Consider the following 20043-nt stretch of genomic DNA (forward strand, 5'->3'; position numbering starts at 1 on the left):
CTTGGAACTTTGTGTCTGTTTCTGTGCCAAGTTATTAGCCTGCAAGGGAAAAATAGGGAATAACGCAATCAAAACCACTACTCACTGTTCTCATATGGCTGGATCTGTTGAGATTCGGGCAGGGGGTAGCAATGAGGACATCTTCAGTGATGGCCTATGTCTGTGAACATAACTGAACAGAGAAAGGGCATAAACCCAGTATCACTTGGGTCATAACAGTGTGTACCCTGTGTTGTCCCAAGTGTTTTCCATAAATTGCATCATCAAACCCTTACCAGACTATGGGGAGACTGAAGCATGCTGTTGTATTCAGAGCTGGGATTTAAACCTCTTATTGTGAATTGCGATACTTCCAACTTGACCATTATTCCATTCACCATTTTTCTGCTGATCAGCTGTTTGAGGATATACACGGAGTGTTAAAATCACCTGTCCCCTCTTGAATGCTTCATCTCCTCTTTCTATCTGCCCCTGGGCTCAGGTTCCCTTACACTTTTCTAGTTGTCATTAGATGGAAATTCCCAATTCAGAGAACCAGTGCCCCATCCTTGCCCATGGGTCTGTCATAGCTCCTGATGAAATTCATATTCTAGCTAAGACAAGGCATAAGGCCATCCTTGAACTGAATGCATATTCCCAGATTTAATGCCTCAAAGATTCCCCCCACCCCACCCCCACTGCCTTGTTTCTCTGCCCCTACCCTTTCTGAGCCTTCTTCCTTCAATAACCTCACTTTTATTTATTCCCCTTTAAAAATAATTATTATGGTACAATTCAGTGGCATTAATTGCATTCATGACGTGGGAAAACCATCACCACTATCTATTTCCAAGCTTTTTTCATCACTCCAAACAAACACTATACCCATTTAGCATTAACTTCCCTTTCTCCCTTTTACCAACCTCTGGTATCCTCTAACCTACTTTTTATCTCTCTGAGTCTGTTTATTCTAGATATTTCATATATGTAGACTCATGCAATATCTGTCCTTTTCATGTCTGTCTTAGCACATATCAAGGTTCATCCATATTGTTGCATGGATCAGAACTTAATGCCTTCTAATGGCTGAATATTATTCCATTGTGTATCTATCACATTTTGTTTACTGATTCATCTGTTGCTGGCCATGTAGGTTGATTCCACCTTCAAATACTGTGGATAATGCTGTTATGAAACTGTCTTTGCCTTTAAATTCCTATAACCTCCTAAAGATTAAGTTCAAGTATGGCATGCTATGGGGAATAATCCTTCATCCACAAAGTTGAATTAAATCCTGCCCTTCTCCACATGGCCATCCCAGGGTATGTAGGTTTCAGTCATAACTCTTGACACAGACATACATGCATTGCTAGTTAATGCTGGTCAGGTGGGTCTTCCTGCCCAGACCCCACTGTCACAGCAAGTCCAGAAACTCCATGAGGTTAGGGATCCCAATGTTCTCCTCTTAAAATCTAGTGCAATGATTTCTACATAATAAGTCCTCAAACTGAATAATTTGACAACTTATTTTCCCTTTTTCTTTTTGCCAGAATCAGGGAAGATACTGGAATTGTCTAATAGTGCTTCTGAGATTTTGCATTCTTTCGGCGTTGGACCACATATGGTCTTTCATTTAGCAATTTAAATTTTCAGAAAGCCCTCAAGCTGGCATGGAGATCTTAGAATGCATTGAGATAAGCTCCTTTCTAAAAAAAGACCCTTCTGACCTCTTAATACTTCTTTCATACCCTAATCTTTAAATAATGTTTCTGGCAATAATTCCATTTTCCACATATGTAGCAGGAGGTCTTGGGTATGATCTAAATATAAAATCACTATTTATCAAATAGTATTAGGTTTCTGTCTAACCTGGAATAATCGCTCTACTATAGAGCAGATATGAACATATGTTCTATTAAAAGAAATAAAAGGCAAATGTTTATTTATGATCTTTATGTTGTGTTAAGTTGTGTATGTTATATAGGCCATTGTGGAAAATGAGTTAAATGTCAGGAATGGATCAACAATTTCACAGCAGTCTTTATAGGTCAAAACTGTAGAATTGTTAAGGAATATGTCAGAAAACTTCTCAATAATTATGCCTGTCTCCAACTTGGTAGATGTGGCTCATAGTCAAGGTTTGTAGTTCTAGTTATTGGTATTTGAAAAAGTGATTTGTTGGACAGTGTCATTTTCTCTTACTATATTTTCATGTTTTGTTTTTTTTTTTTAGGAAAATTAATTCAGTTCTCCAAATAAACTATAATGCATTACATTTCCTCTGCTACTTTCAGATATTTTAAGCTGCACTTATTCATCTTCTAATTGTTTCAAGGGCAATCTTTCTGTACAGACCTGCCATAAACAAGCTCATATTTGGATGTGTCCTTTCAGCTTAGTTCCTTTTCCTTCCTTAGCTTTCCATTGTCTAGTCCTAGTTTCAAGGCAAGATATTAGTTGTAAATTTGGATCACTTGTAGACGTGTTCCCTTTCTGAGCACTACACCTGGCACTCTTCCACTGTTGCCTTTTCTTTCAGGCATGCAGTGATTTTCCTTCACTTCAGTCCTTCTGCTCCTATGTCGTCTTGTCCTGTTGGATCCTATCCAATGCTAACATTTTCTGTACTCCTCAGTAAGTAAAAGTCCTGCAGTCATTTGCCAGAGAAATTGAGTTCCCTTCATGAGAGTCTTTAGAAAATACAAGTTTAGGAAAGAAGAAGCTGAGTAGTTCAACACAAAATATGTAAGCAGAAGTACTGAGATTTGAGGGTATTTGAATCCCTATCAGTTCTTGAAAGGAAATCATTAATAATTTTCTTCCTACTTGTAACTTTTCCAGGAACCATGATGCCTGTACAAAGCTTTGAAGAAGTAAGAGATAGGGGAAGTTATACCAGTCACAGATTTCCAGGGATTTGCTTTCCCCCTTCTTTTCACTCAAAACAAATTGATGTCTTTGATATTGAAAATATCAAAATTTGTAAAGGGTCCATAACTTATCCAAATCAGGAAATCTAGAAAGGTAAAAGGGTATTGTTAGTAATTAGCAGGTAGCAAGAATAAACCAGTGTGCTTCCAGGCAAACCAGTCCATATTTGCCTTAGCTAAGCCCTAATGAAGTTCCCCAGGGCCAATTTCTAAATATTTTAATTAAAGTAGCTAATGTAAGTCATAAAGCCTAATGGAGAAGAGAAACTATAAATCTTGATTATAATGACTTTGTCCCTATGAGAATGCTAGAATAACTACTTGAAAATAAAAGTTCTGGTTAGCACTTCATATCGTGCACAGTTAGTTAGACCCAATTTCAACCAGTGGAAACATAGAAGAACCAATACAAAAATTAACACAATATTCATTCATTCATTCATTTATGCTTGCATTCATTCATTCATTCATTCTACAAAGATGTCAAACCATTCCTAATTTCCAGGAGCTCTCAATTGTCTTTGTTTGCCAGGGCTGCTGTAGCAAAGAACAATAGACTAGTTGGTGTAATCAGTAGGAATTTATTATCACAGATTTGGAGGCTAGAAGGTAAAAATCATGGTGTCAGCCACGCTATGCTTTCTTTGAAGTCTGTGGCATTCTGGTGCAAAACTCAGTCTCTACCTTCATCATATGGCCGTCTCTTTCCCCATCTGTCTTCTCCTGTGTCCAAATTTCCTCTGCTTATAAGGGACTGCATCATATTTGTTTAGGACCCACCTTTATTCAGCATGGCCTCACTTTAACAGGATCTTTGAAAATCCTGTTTACAAATGAGTTCACTCACAGGACTGGGAATTGTGGTGAACATGATATAGCAATAGTCACAAAAGGGAGAAAAGTAAAGCAGCAAGTATAATGTCCTGTGTGGGGGTTCCTGGTGAAGTTTGCTCTAGGGGCTATTAAGCACACAGAGGAAGGGCATGAACTCAAATAAGAGGTGCTAATGGGCGTGCTTGTAGTTGACAGAATAACGTCCGTCCCCCAAATGTGTCCAGGTCCTAATCCCTGGAACTTGTGCATACGTTTCTTTACATGGAAAAAGGAACTTTGCAGATGTGAGATGGGGAGATTATCCTGGGTCATCCAAAAGTGGACCCAATGCAATCACAAGGGTCTTTAAAAGAGAGAAGTGGGAGGGTCAGAAAAGGAAATGAGAGGAAGGAATCAGAAGTCACAGTGATAAGGGCCATGAGACAAGGAACGTGAACAACCTCTAGATGCCAAAAAAGGCAAGGAATGGATTCCTCCCCTGGATCCTCAAGAGGGAATGCAGTGTTGCTTTCGTCTTGATTTTAGCCATCTGAGATCTCTGTTGGACTTTGGGCCTCTACAGCTGTAAGCGTATAAATTGGTGTTGTCTTGAGCCATTAAATTGGTGGTGATCTATTACAGCAGCAACAGGAAACTAGTGCAGAGTTGCTGAAGGCTTCCCAGAAGATCTAGACATTGGTGAACATGAAAGTGAGATGAGAAGAGTCAGGCATTTGAGGAAGACCCAGCATGGACGGTTGCTGAAGCTAGATGGAGAGGACTGAGATTTAAGACAGGGAGGTGAGATAGGTAGCTAAAAAACAGTTATTAAAATCAGAACTGTGAAAGCTTTTCTATGTCCCTGGTGGTGAGATTGGAAGAGATGAATCAAAATGATATTTACATCAATACAAATGGCTTTTCCTCCAGAGTGGAAAAATAATGATGGCTTTTTTTTTTTTTTTTTTTCGCTTTAAAGTGATTTCAGAAATTAAAGAATGTTTGGGTAGAGTAAAATAGCTGAAAATGTGGTATTATACTCTATCACTTAATTAGCTTTTTTTACATTATGGGCAAATTACTTAATCTCTTTACTTTTTTCTCATCTGCGAATGGGGACAGCAACACCTATAATATAGGTATCATAGGCTACTTGTGAGATTAAAGTGTGTGTGTACATATATATATATATACACATACATATATATATATATAATTTAGCGTAGTCTGGCTCATAATCACTCAACAAATAGAATAGACACTTATTATTTAAAGTAATAAATAATATATCCAGATATGCAAGAGAAGTACAAGAAAGGATTGTCTTGATAATCTTCACTCTTTAAATTGTCATTTTTTAAGAATGCACAGAAGCATAGCAATACAGAAGGTTTATGCCTTGTCATTATAATTTTTCACTTTTATATAAATGGAAGGGTAGGATTTAAAGTTGCCTTACTCTATTGAATTCAGCAAGTATTTTTAGGGTGCCTTCAATGGGCCACGCACTGGGCTAAGACATGAAATGTGAGCTTGCCCTCTCGACAATTTCATTCTACTTGAGAAGAGAGACAGGACAAATTATTTCTGTTTAATTCTTATTACATAAATAGTTCATTTCTCATTGTGAAAAAACTTGGTACAAATAGGACATCATATAAAAATATAAATCTCAAATAATTGGATGATGTAGAGTTAAACACTATTAACGTTGTAGATATTTTTGAAGTCATGTTTTCATCCTCCCCATAAATCCCCTTTTCCCCATCCCACCCATCCATCTTTCAAACAACTAGACAGATATGTATTCATTGCCTGGGGGTGAGGCATATAAAATAGCCAGAAAGAGAAAAAAAATTTCTTCTGCCCTTTGGTTTTTAAAAATCTAAAAACTACTGGGACCTGGACTACTACAGGCATTCAAAGTTTATTTCAAACAACAGACTTGAGAAAATAGAAAGATAAATAAATAAATGAATCCCTTGAGTCAGATAAACAGACGTGCATATTTTCTTCCAGTTTTTTCAATGACTTCCCTTTCAATGCTGCTTTACATTAAATATGGAATGCTTACAAATGTCTGTAGAACAGAGGAATAAATAATTAGAATAACAGTGAATTGGCCACCTGCACCCACCCACCACCTTGGATCACAGAAGGCTGCCTCCACTTCCTGTCCCTTCTGAGTTTCACCCTGTCTCTTTGCAGCCCACCTCAAATAGCCTCATTGAGTTCTGTATTCAACATTCCCTGACTTTTCTTGATAGTGTTAATCTCCTATGAACATAACAGCCAGGGTGTTGGACAAGTGTGATATCTTTGTCTCCAACCTCCCTTTCTAAACACTTGGAGATGCTCACCACATTCGAAAAATAAAGTATCCTCCTTCCACTTTTGTTCATAAAACTGTCTTGTTTCCGTAATTATGATGTCCAGTCCCATGTAATAGTCAAAACTTCGAAACTGAACTTGACTTTATCAAGTCAAGTTTATGTCTTCTCTCTGCTCTGCCTCTGGACTGGTGGGTGGGATAAGTGGACAGGACAGGTCTCTTTCTCTGTCCCTGGGTGGACTGCAGAGGGCTAGAGCTGGTTCCTTTTCTCATGCCTGCTTTCCAGGGCTCTTCCGTGATTTTCAACTGAACCCCTCCCCTTGCCAGGGGAGCAGGGAGAGTGTCTCTATTCTAGGTGGCCACCTACCACCCTGCCTTCTTCCTGGGATGTCCAGGAGCTCAAAGCAATTACCCAGCAGCCTTCCCTGTGCAGGATTCCATGTGATCCAAGAAATGTGGACTGAACCCAGTACAATTACTCCTCCTTGCTCTTCCCCCCTTCCCTTGCGCTGGTCAGAGCCCCTAAGTCAGAACCAAGCTGCAGTCCAATTAGCTTTTTCAGGTCTCTGTTAGCCAACCATCCTCCATGTCTTCCTTCTGCAAGAAACATTTCAAAGCTCTCTTGGCGTCCCCATGAAGCCTCACTCGTTGGTCTTGGGAACAGATGGTAGCCTACCCCTTCCTCCAGAGAGTGGAGGCCTTCACAGCATGGCAACAGAGTTCTTCAATGGAGGTGCCTCACCAATCTCAGATTTGGCTCCTTGTTATATTCTTGAAGTAGGTGAGGATACTGGATAGTCTTGGAGTACTTTCTAGGGTCCTCCAGCAATTTCTTGCATTTCCTATGAAAACCTATCATATACAATTTTGCCCCCCTCCCCGCTTCATGTTGGTAGCTGGCAGGCACTTAAATAATTTTTTTAGATTTCCAACTTTTGGCCAACTGGATGGTTGTATCTCATTACCTGATCGCTAATGAGACTGAGCATCTTTTCATATATTTTAGTGTTTCCTCTTTGGTAAAATCCTTCAAGTCTTTTCCTCATTTTTTTTTTCTATTGGACATTTTTATATATAAATTGATTTATAGAAATTATTTATGTATTCCAGATGATAAGCCTTTGTCAGCTTGAGACATAATTTTTTCTCTATACCCATATCTTGATAAATACAAATTCTTAATTTGAATGTAGTCAGATTAATGTTTCTTTTATTTCTTGACTTATCATTATTTTTTGTTCTGGTTAACAGCTCTTTTCTTATCCTGAGGATGTGATATTCTCCTAAATTGTCTTTTAAAGTTTTATAGCTTTGCTTTTGGTATGAAAGGTTTTCAACCATCTAAATCTGATGTTTGTATAGAATATAAAGTAGAGACCCGATTCTGGTTTTAACCCCTTGTGTCAGTACTCTGTATTCCATATTCCCCTACACATCTGCAAAGCCATATCTCATGATGTATGAAAAGTCTAAGAACTTAAGGTCTACTTCTGGGGTCTTTGTTCTTTTCTTGGGTTGGTGTGCCTGTTCTTGCCACAGTTCCACATGGGATTAGCCACCAGAACTTTGTGATGAGTCTCCCCATCTTCTTTTGGGTATGGCATTGTTAGTCTTAACCCCTTGGCTCTTCCGTATAAATTTCAGAACCAGCATTTAAATTTCCTCAGAAAATCCTGCTAATATTTTCATGGCAACTGTATTCAATCTATTGCTTGGTTACAGGAATAGTGACTTCTTTAAAATTTTTTTTTGATATTTTTATTCAACTTTATATCTCTTCATTTGCTATGCTCTTAGTTATTTTTCAGTATATTTTTATAACTTCCCCAGGAAATCTTATCATTTTTTACGTTCATTATTACTTCTTTATTCTTTTGGCTTTTGTGAAAGCTATCTTAAAAAATTATTATGTTCTTACTGTTGCTGAGATGTAGGTATACAAGTGATTGCAAATATTTATCTTGTATCCAGTAACCTAGGTAAACTCTCAATGATTTCATTAATTTATCTAAGTATTCCACAAGGTTTTCTAGGCAGATAATGAGATAATCTGCAAATGATAGCAGTTTCTTTCATTTTTAATTTTATACACTTCATTTTGTTGTTTCTTGTTTCATTGAACTGGCCTTCAGTACGTTGATTTTCAGTTCAAAGCTGAATGGAGGAAATAATAGAAAGCATTCTTATACAGGATTTTATAAGGGAATGATAACACCTTTCACCTAATGGTTTGATAACTTTTACTTAATAGTATGATATTTCAAATAGATTCTACTTTTTTTATTTTTTTAACGGATATTCTTTGTCAGAGTGAGGAGGTTACTTTCTCTTCTCATTTGGTAAGGACATATGTATTCATTTAAAATAAGGAATAGATGTTTACTTTATTGAATGTTTTTTCTTCATCTACTAAAGTGGTCATATAACTCTTCTCTGGTAATTAATGAATTTATCTTTCTAATGTTAATCAAGCTTTACATTTCTAGGATAAATCTACTTTGTTATGACATCAGTATTATCTTTTATACATAGCTAGATTGTTTTGTTGCTATTTTGTTTAAGAAGTGTGCTCCCATATTTAAGATTATCTGTTGGTGGCTGAATTTAATATTAAGATTAGCAATTCTAATAAAATAAGCTGGAGTTAGTTTCTTTATTTTTTGTTCTCTGAAAGAGTTGTATTGCTTCGGGATTATTTGTTGAATATTATCTATAATTAATTTTTAAAACCAACTGGGCTTGGTATTTTCTTTCTGGGAAGAGTTCTAAATTATTTACTCAGTTTATTTCTTCTTGAGTCAATTATATTTTTCTAGGATTTTAAACATGTAATTTAAGTTTTCAGATTTATTGGCCTAAAGTTGTTAATACTATCTTTTATTATCCTCTCAATCTCTGCAGCATCTATACTTCTTTCTTTTTAAAAAAAAATTCCTAATTTAGTTTATTTGTTTTTTCCTTCCCTTGTTTTCTCTCTCTCTTCTCTTCAGTATTGCCAGAGGTTTCCCAGTCTTGGTATACTTTCTATATAGGGGAAGTTTAATCTATTATTCTTTCACTAACTTACTGTGCTGGGTGCTTAATTCATTGATTTTCACCCTATTTTCTTTTCTAATATCGACATTTAAGGCTTTAATTTCCCCTCTAGGTACTGCTCCATTGTTATGGTATAATTGATATATATGTATATATAGCTTTTTATTATTGTTTATCAGTATTTCATTTTCCCATTATGATTTCTTTTCTTTTCTTTTTTTTTTTTTTCTGTGCATGGGTAGGCACCGGAAAACAAACCTGGGTCTCCAGCATGGCAGGCAAGAACTCTGCCTGCTGAGGCACTGTGGCCTGCCTATGATTTCTGTTTTGAACCACGAGTTTTTTTAAATGTGTATTTTAAAATTTCTGTATGGGGGTATCTATTTATCTCTTTGTTCTTGATTTCTAACTTAATCGCATTGTGGGGTTAGAATGAGACATATGTGGTACCAGCCTGATACAGTCTGATGATAAGTTTCTTTATGAATTAAGTGGCCAGTTTTCATAAAATATTCCATGTGTGTTTGAAAGAATGTGAATTTTTCATTTGTAGTTGCAATATTCTGATGCTAATGTAAAAACTATTTTTCTATCCATTATATTTTCTGATTTTTTATTTCTACTACATAGGGAAGTTATTGAATTGCTGAGCAATGTTCAAAAACTGATTCTAATATGTTTAAAGTGTGCTTAGTCTATGTGTGTGCATGCACATTTACTAGGCATTAAAAATACAGTAATGAATGAAACCAACACAGCCCCAGCTTCCCTACACCTAGCTTAGAGCCTAGAGGTGAAAGGAGAGATGTACTCATGTAGTTATTAATTTTCATTGTGTTCTACAAAAGGGAAGCTGCAGTGTGTGATGGGGAGCCTCTGTGTGAGATCTGTTAATGTGGTGATAGCAGGCTGTATCACTAGCTATACCCAAAAGTCCAGACACAGAAATAAGAAGAGAGACATGGCTACATAAATCATCCAGAAAGGGGATGTGGTTTGAGCACAAGACCCGTTCCTCTACCCTGCTGTGCCTTTCATCCTCCCCTTCCCTGTGCCCACCCCTCCCAGCCCCCTTTCCTTCTGTTGTCTTTCCCCCACTCATCTGTCCATCTGCCTTTTGGTTTCTCACCACCATAGTCATCTTCCTTTGAAAACACATCATCGGTTTCTCAGGACAGAACTCCACGGCTCTGTGCGTGTGGTCTGTTCAGCAGAGATTGGACTGCCAGCTCACACTCCACAAATTTGAATCTTACCAATTCAAAAGTTACATGGTTCAACATTTTTTCTTAATTGTGAGTTTGCATATATAAATATCAAAGACTATTTTTAAGGAGCTACTATACTCTATTATTCTAATGAGTACAGTTCCCCAGAGTGAGGTCCAAGCTAAGGTGGACTTTAATCATACTAGTTTCATTTTCCTGGCTGCCAATGGGTTGGCTTAAACAGTGGGAATTTATTGTCGCATGGTTTTGAGGAGAGAAGTCCAAGATAAAGACTTCATCAAGGTGATGCTTTCTACCAGAAGATTGAAACATTCTGGGACTGGCTGTCAGCCATCCTTGGCCTTTGGCTTTTCTATCACATGGAAATGCATGTGGCAGCCTCTCCTGACTTGTCTTCCAATTCCATTGATGGTCAGCTTCTGGCTGCTCCCTCTGGTTTTCCCTGACTTTTTACTCTGCTTCGAAAGGACTCCAGTAATCTAGAGTAAAGCCCAACCTAAACCATTTGGGCCACACATGTACTAAACTAACCTCATGAAGAGACCTTACTGACAATAAGTCTGTACCCGCAGGAATGGATGAACTTTAAGAACATATTTTTCTGGGGTACATAGCACTAACCCACTACATTACTCAACAGTATGTTTATATTGTTATTGTTTGATTTATATTTCTTTTGTTGTTAGGGTTAGGCTGATTATACTGAAGACATATTTCTCTGACAGTCAATTAAAATAAATCATTTTTAGGACACAGGTGGTAAGCCCTGTCTCCCCCAGTCAGAACTTGTGCAGCTGGCCTGTTTGATTAAAGAGTACTTCGTAGTGGCTGTTGGTCTTCTTGCCAAATCCAGCACTTTCATCCACCCCATTAAGTTATCCTTGGTTTGTTTCTTCTTTTCTCTTTTCCCTCTTGGTTTCTTCTGGTTTCAATTATGTCATACTGGTATTAACTAATCTTCACAGCTTCCTTTCATTTTCAGCCCTAATTGGCAGGCCATCCTTTTCCTCAACCAAGTCACTTATTAAAATGGTCAACAGGAGAGGACCAAAGAGACAGTTGGGGAATGAACCATAAAAAATGCCCCTCCAAGTGGACCTCCATCCCTTAACCATCAGTTTTTGTACATTTTAAGCTCATTTTAATGGTTTCATCACCCAGTATACAAGGCTATGATGAAAACACTTTGTGAAATACTTGGCTCAAATGTAGATGCTCTCTTCTAAGTCCACTACATTACTAGTATTTATCAATCCAATGAAATGAGCTTAGCCTGGCATGACTTCCTCAGAAGGACTCTCAAGGGGACCTCCATCTTCTTGTTTTTAAGTCCTCACTGGCCAACCTAAAATCTAAATCCATTTCCAACTTATCCCTTTGGATGACAGTAGGCTCATGTTCTTGCAATGCTGATCTGCTTTCTAGGAGAGTGCAAGTGAATCCTAATTACCAAATCAATGGCCTTTTCAGCTCCCCTCTCTTGACCTTTCCATGGCATTTGACACTGTCCACTATCCCATCTTTCTTGCTCCCCAGTTTGTGCGATTCGTCTTCTTTTTGTCTTTGAAAACTCAGAACACATAATCAATTTTCAGTTTTCTTGATGATTTCTCAAATTACCAATGATTACTAGTCCATATAATTTGTAAGCTCTTTCGTGGATTTGAGAAGCAGCTTATCCAGGCTGAAATATCTTTCCTCCACTGTTTGTTTCTCTTATAGCCTCTTCATGATCTTAGGGCTTTAATGTTATTCTAAATGTTAATTTCCAAATCACCTACCTGCTGGTTCTTCTCAAAGACTGAGAAGATGAAGTAAAATAAGGAACCAGAAAATATCCTTTCTTGCTGCAAAAGAATGACTCAGTGATTCTTAAGCTTATTTAGGTGGTGGAACAGCTAGGATATAAAGTACAGTTTGTGGAATACCTTGATCTTGTGAAAGTCTATGATTATTGACAACTATTTTCATCTGTGATCAATTTGGCACGCTGAAGTTATTATATATTAAAAGTGCTCCTTGTAACATACAATTACAGCTATGAGAAAATACATCCTCCACAGTCACAAGTTATCAAACTCATTTCCTTTTGGAACTTCCTACTAATAATTGCTTGCTTCTTGTTTGTTTGCATTTGTTCCTTTATTCATTTGTTTATTTCCTGTTAGAAGTTAAAAATCAGAGAAGCCAAAGGATGCCAAATAATTAGGATAAAGAATAACTGGAGGAATCATTGAAAGTTGAGGCTCCTTTATTTATTATTCCAGTTGATTTTGGTGAGTTAGGAAGAGTAGAGCAGTCACATAATTTAAGATGCAAGGATCCAAGTAAACATTCGTATCACACTAGATACCTCCTTCGCTGGATGCCAGATGGTTGGGAAAATTCCAGATATACCTACTCTCTATTCAACCAGTTATCTAAGTGAAGAAAGTTCCCACCTGTCTACCATATGACCTTTTTAAAATTGTAAAATCTCTAAATTTTTAAAATATTTTTGTTGAATATCCACACACATATAATCCAACCATATTGTACAATCAGTGGTTCACAATATCATGACATAATTGTGTATTCTTCACCATAATCAGTTTTAGAACATTTACATCACTCCAGAAAGAGAAGAACTGCCACTGTTTTTTTTAATTAACGGAAAAAAGAAATTAACCCAACATTTAGAAATCATACCATTCTACATATGCAATCAGTAATTCTTAACATCATCACATAGATGCATGATCATCGTTTCTTAGTACATTTACATCGATTTAGATGAACTAGCAACACAACCGAAAAAGATAAAGAATGTTAATATAGAGAAAAAAATAAAAGTAATAATAGTAAAACAAAACAAAACAAAAACCTATAGCTCAGATGCAGCTACATTCAGTGTTTTAACATGATTACTTTACAATTAGGTATTATTGTGCTGTCCATTTTTGAGTTTTTGTATCTAGTCCTGTTGCACAGTCTGTATCCCTTCAGCTCCAATTGCCCATTGTCTTACCCTGTTTCTACCTCTTGCTGGACTCTGTTACCAATGACATATTCCAAATTTATTCTCGAATGTCCGTTCACATCAGTGGGACCATACAGTGTTTGTCCTTTAGTTTTTGGCTAGACTCACTCAGCATAATGTTCTCTAGGTCCATCCATGTTATTACATGTTTCATAATTTATCCTGTCTTAAAGCTGCATAATATTCCATCGTATGTATATACCACAGTTTGTTTAGCCACTCTTCTGTTGATGGAGATTTTGGCTGTTTCCATCTCTTTGCAATTGTAAATAACGCTGCTATAAACATTGGTGTGCAAATGTCCGTTTGTGTCTTTGCCCTTAAGTCCTTTGAGTAGATTCCCAGCAATGGTATTGCTGGGTCGTATGGCAATTCTGTATTCAGCTTTTTGAGGAACCGCCAAACTGCCTTCCACAGTGGTTGCACCATTTGACATTCCCACCAACAGTGGATAAGTGTGCCTCTTTCTCCGCATCCTCTCCAGCACTTGTCATTTTCTGTTTTGTTGATAATGGCCATTCTGGTGGGTGTGAGATGATATCTGATTGTGGTTTTGATTTGCATTTCTCTAATGGCCAGGGACATTGAGCATCTCTTCATGTGCCTTTTGGCCATTTGTATTTCCTCTTCTGATAGGTGTCTGTTCAAGTCTTTTTCCCATTTTGTAATTGGGTTGGCTGTCTTTTTGTTGTTGAGATGAACAATCTCTTTATAAATTCTGGATACTAGACCTTTATCTGATATGTCGTTTCCAAATATTGTCTCCCATTGTGTAGGCTGTCTTTCTACTTTCTTGATGAAGTTCTTTGATGCACAAAAGTGTTTAATTTTGAGGAGCTCCCATTTATTTATTTCCTTCTTCAGTGCTCTTGCTTTAGGATTAAGGTCCATAAAATCGCCTCCAGTTGTAAGATTCATAAGATATCTCCCAACATTTTCCTCTAACTGTTTTATGGTCTTAGACCTAATGTTTAGATCTTTGATCCATTTTGAGTTAACTTTTGTATAGGGTGTGAGATATGGGTCTTCTTTCATTCTTTTGCATATGGATATCCAGTTCTCTAGGCACCATTTATTGAAGAGACTGCTCTGTCCCAGATGAGTTGGCTTGACTGCCTCATCAAAGATCAAATGTCCATAGATGAGAGGGTCTATATCTGAGCACTCTATTCGATTCCATTGGTCGATATATCTATCTTTATGCCAATACCATCCTGTTTTGACCACTGTGGCTTCATAATATGCCTTAAAGTCAGGCAGCGTGAGACCTCCAGCTTCGTTTTTTTTCCTCAAGATGTTTTTAGCAATTCGGGGCACCCTGCCCTTCCAGATAAATTTGCTTATTGGTTTTTCTATTTCTGAAAAATAAGTTGTTGGGATTTTGATTGGTATTGCATTGAATCTGTAAATCAATTTAGGTAGGATTGACATCTTAATTATATTTAGTCTTCCAATCCATGAACACGGTATGCCCTTCCATCTATTTAGGTCTTCTGTGATTTGTTTTAACAGTTTTTTGTAGTTTTCTTTATATAGGTTTTTTGTCTCTTTAGTTAAATTTATTCCTAGGTATTTTATTCTTTTAGTTACAATTGTAAATGGGATTCGTTTCTTGATTTCCCCCTCAGCTTGTTCATTGCTAGTGTATAGAAATGCTACAGATTTTTGAATGTTGATCTTGTAACCTGCTACTTTGCTGTACTCATTTATTAGCTCTAGTAGTTTTGTTGTGGATTTTTCCGGGTTTTCGACGTATAGTATCATATCGTCTGCAAACAGTGATAGTTTTACTTCTTCCTTTCCAATTTTGATGCCTTGTATTTCTTTTTCTTGTCTAATTGCTCTGGCTAGAACCTCCAACACAATGTTGAATAATAGTGGTGATAGTGGACATCCTTGTCTTGTTCCTGATCTTAGGGGGAAAGTTTTCAATTTTTCCCCATTGAGGATGATATTAGCTGTGGGTTTTTCATATATTCCCTCTATCATTTTAAGGAAGTTCCCTTGTATTCCTATCTTTTGAAGTGTTTTCAACAGGAAAGAATGTTGAATCTTGTCAAATGCCTTCTCTGCATCCATTGAGATGATCATGTGATTTTTCTGCTTTGATTTGTTGATATGGTGTATTACATTAATTGATTTTCTTATGTTGAACGATCCTTGCATACCTGGGATGAATCCTACTTGGTCATGATGTATAATTCTTTTAATGTGTTGTTGGATACGATTTGCTAGAATTTTATTGAGGATTTTTGCATCTATATTCATTAGAGAGATTGGTCTATAGTTTTCTTTTTTTGTAATATCTTTGCCTGGTTTTGGTATAAGGGTGATGTTGGCTTCATAGAATGAATTAGGTAGTTTTCCCTCCACTTCAATTTTTTTGAAGAGTTTGAGGAGAGTTGGTACTAATTCTTTCTGGAATGTTTGGTAGAATTCACATGTGAAGCCATCTGGTCCTGGACTTTTCTTTTTAGGGAGCTTTTTAATGACTGATTCAATTTCTTTACTTGCGATTGGTTTGTTGAGGTCATCTATTTCTTCTTGAGTCAAAGTTGGTTGTTCATGTCTTTCCAGGAACCCGTCCATTTCCTCTAAATTGTTGTATTTATTAGCGTAAAGTTTTTCATAGTATCCTGTTGTTACCTCCTTTATTTCTGTGAGGTCAGTAGTTATGTCTCCTCTTCCATTTCTGATCTTATTTATTTGCATCCTCTCTCTTCTTCTTTTTGTCAATCTTGATAAGGGCCCATCAATCTTATTGATTTTCTTATAGAACCAACTTCTGGTCTTATTGATTTTCTCTATTGTTTTCGTGTTTTCAATTTCATTTATTTGTGCTCTAATCTTTGTTATTTCTTTCCTTTTGCTTGCTTTGGGATTAGTTCTTTCTCCAGTTCTTCCAAGTGGACAGTTAATTCCTGCATTTTTGCCTTTTCTTCTTTTCTGAAATAGGCATTTAGGGCAATAAATTTCCCTTTTAGCACTGCCTTTGCTGCATCCCATAAGTTTTGATATGTTGTGTTTTCATTTGCATTCGCCTGGAGGTATTTACTAATTTCTCTTGCAATTTCTTCTTTGACCCACTCGTTGTTTAAGAGTGTGTTGTTGAGCCTCCACATATTTGTGAATTTTCTGGCACTCGGCCTATTATTGATTTCCAACTTCATTCCTTTATGATCCGGGAAAGTGTTGTGTATGATTTCAATCTTTTTAAATTTGTTAAGACTTGCTTTGTGACCCAGCATATGGTCTATCTTTGAGAATGATCCATGAGCACTTGAGAAAAAGGTGTATCCTGCTGTTGTGGGATGTAATGTCCTATAAATGTCTGTTAAATCTAGCTCATTTATAGTAATATTCAGATTCTCTATTTCTTTATTGATCCTCTGTCTAGATGTTCTGTCCATTGATGAGAGTGGGGAATTGAAGTCTCCAACTATTAAGATATTTGTGTCTATTTCCCTTTTCAGTGTTTACAGTTTATTCCTCACGTATTTTCTGGCATTCTGGTTCGGTGCGTAAATATTTATGATTGTTATGTTTTCTTGTTTAATTGTTCCTTTTATTAGTATATAGTGTCCTTCTTTGTCTCTTTTAACTGTTTTACATTTGAAGTCTAACTTGTTGGATGTTAGTATAGGCACTCCTGCTATTTTTTGGTTGTTATTTTCATGAAATATCTTTTCCCAACCCTTCACTTTCAACCTATGTTTATCTTTGGGTCTAAGATGTGTTTCCTGTAGAGAGCATATAGAAGTATCCTGTTTTTTAATCCATTCTGCTAGTCTATGTTTTTTGATTGGGGAGTTCAGTCCATTAACATTTAGTGTTATTACTGTTTGGATTATATTTTCCTCTACCATTTTGCCTTTTGTATTATATATATCATATCTGACTTTCCTTCTTTCTACACTCTTCTCCATACCTCTCTCTTCTGTCTTTTCATTTCTGACTCTAGTGCTCCCTTTAGTGTTTCTTGCAGAGCTGGTCTCTTGGTCACAAATTCTCTCAGTGACTTTTTGTCTGAGAATGTTTTAATTTCTCCCTCATTTTTGAAGGACAATTTTGCTGGATATAGGAGTCTTGGTTGGCAGTTTTTCTCTTTTAGTAATTTAAATATATCATCCCACTGTCTTCTAGCCTCCATGGTTTCTGCTGAGAAATCTACACATAGTCTTATTGGGTTTCCCTTGTATGTGATGGATTGTTTTTCTCTTGCTGCTTTCAAGATCCTGTCTTTCTCTTTGACCTCTGACATTCTAACTAGTAAGTGTCTTGGAGAACGCCTATGTGGGTCTAATGTCTTTGGGGTGCGCTGCACTTCTTGGATCTGTAATTTTAGGTCTTTCATAAGAGTTGGGAAATTTTTCAGTGATAATTTGTTCCATTAGTTTTTCTCCTCCTTTTCCCTTCTCTTCTCCCTCTGGGACACCCACAACACGTATATTTGTGCGCTTCATATTGTCCTCGAGTTCCCTGATACCCTGTTCAAATTTTTCCATTCTTTTCCCAATAGTTTCTGTTTCTTTTTGGAATTCAGATGTTCCATCCTCCAAATCACTAATTCTATCTTCTGTCTCTTTAAATCTATCATTGTAGGTATCCATTGTTTTTTCCATCTTTTCTACTTTGTCCTTCATTTCCATAAGTTCTGTGATTTGTTTTTTCAGTTTTTCTATTTCTTCTTTATGTTCAGCCCATGTCTTCTTCATGTCCTCCCTCAATTTATCGATTTCGTTTTTGAAGAGGTTTTCCATTTCTGTTCGTATATTCAGCATTAGTTGTCTCAGCTCCTGTATCTCATTTGAACTTTTGGTTTGTTCCTTTGACTGGGCCATATTTTCAATTTTTTGAGCGTGATCCGTTATCTTCTGTTGGCGTCTGTGCATTTTGACAGATTTCCCTGGATGTTGGATCCAAAAGTTTGGAAGATTTTTCTGTGAAATCTCTGGGTTCTGTTTTTCTTATCCTGCCCAGTAGATGGCGCTCGTGGCACACGTTTGTTTGCGGTTCCCACCAGTAAAAGGTGCTGTGGGACCTTTAACTTTGGAAAACTCTCGCCATCCGGGAGGTTCGCTAGCTGAAGCGGCTTGGAAGAGTGCCAGCCGGCCCGGGGTCTGAACGCGGGGAGGGTCGCTGGCCTCCGCAGCCCGGGAAAGCACCCGTCCGAATTTCCTAGTCGGCCCGGGGCGCTAAGCATGGCGGGAGGGCGCCAGCCGCAGCGGCCCGCCCGGGAGAGTGCACGTTCCCGGGGAGTCACGGGTTTGGAAGGGCCCCCCCCCCCCGTCACCGTTCTCCGCGGCCTGGGGATTTCCGATCCAATTCTCTCAGTTGGTCTGGGGGGCCGCGCGTGGTGTGGGCGCCAGCCGCCACGGTTTGAGGGGACCGCCTGTCCAATTCTCCCAGCCGGCCCGGGAAGGGGGAAGGGAGTGACTCCGGCTGCTTGCTGCCCCGCCCAGTGAAGCCCGCGCCCCTCGGCGATCTTACCAGAGCGGGTTCTCTCAGCCAGCCAGCCGTTCCAGGATGGGGTACACTGTCTTTTTTATCTCTGTCGTACCTTTGGGAGCTGTTCTGTATCGTTTCTGCTCCCTTAGTAGCTGCTCTGGAGGAGAAACTAAGCTCCGCGCGTCTTACTAAGCCGCCATCTTCTCCGGAAGTACTGCCACTGTTTTTATTTTTTGGAATAGAATAGTGAAAAATATCTTTATAGCCCACTGAGATTAGTATTTTCAAGGCCGTTGTAACATGTGTATTCTCCTCTCCTTGACACTGCATCTTGCAAAGTTATGTTTGAATGTTTCCTTGAGTAAACCTCTTTCCTTGCTTCTTTTCTTCATCCTGTCTTTTCAAGGTTTTCCCTTTTGGACTGTGCCACCTACTGTGGAAAACATATCCAAAATGTTCACACTTCCTCAGAAATCTCCACCCTCCACCCCTATCTAAGATTTATTGAACTTGGTACCCATCTTCATATATTGTGATTCAACATTTGCATGGTTCCTCATTTCCTCCAAGATAAAGTTTGGTTATATTTTTGCCCTTGTTTTCACTGTTTTTGTGTGGTTTTGATCGAGAGAGGAGAGAGGTTTATAACTAAATTTATCAATGGGGAAAATTTTTTGTTTTTAATGAACTCAGTAGCACTTAAAATTGCAAAATGTGAGACAAATATAATATGCAAATTATCTCCATTTTAATTGCCATACAATTGCATATGATTTCTTGTGTGCCTTTAATATTCTACCTTGAGATATGTATGCCCAATTAGACTGCCATCTTCATGAGCAGTGATTCATCTAGCGCATATTGGTTGAGTTTAATTGGTTACATTAAAGAAAGGGTCTTATGCTTGTTCATTTCACGCAAAAAAATAATAGTCCTTGGAATGGAAGTAGCAAGATGAATTTGATCACACTGATTTTATGTATAAAGTTGACACTTTTGGGATATCTGCTTTCATTTTAAATGGCATGTTCTCCTCCCTATTTACAAAATGAGCTTCTATCATAGCCATGTATCAAATCCTCTTCAGGATGACTGAAAATAAACAAATGTACGTGATATAATGAGGGGTGACCCTCAGGTTCTGTGAAAAACTCTGGATTTCCCTTTTCACTTTTAGTAGATCCATTTATTTACTGTCCTCTGCTGTATTTTCATGGACCCCAGGGTCACCTGTTTGGCTATGAATAGGCTCTGTCT

The 20043-nt window shown here is 37.6% G+C and overlaps 1 protein-coding gene across 3 annotated transcripts in view; it reads left to right on the forward strand.

Moving 5' to 3' along the window:
* Nucleotides 1-20043, forward strand: part of PUDP (pseudouridine 5'-phosphatase) — a 575274-nt gene that overhangs the window by 134038 nt on the left and 421193 nt on the right. The gene's annotated exons all lie outside the window — the stretch shown is intronic.

Source organism: Tamandua tetradactyla, chromosome X (genome assembly GCF_023851605.1).
Source record: "Tamandua tetradactyla isolate mTamTet1 chromosome X, mTamTet1.pri, whole genome shotgun sequence".
In the NCBI taxonomy this organism is placed as follows: Eukaryota; Metazoa; Chordata; class Mammalia; order Pilosa; family Myrmecophagidae; genus Tamandua; species Tamandua tetradactyla.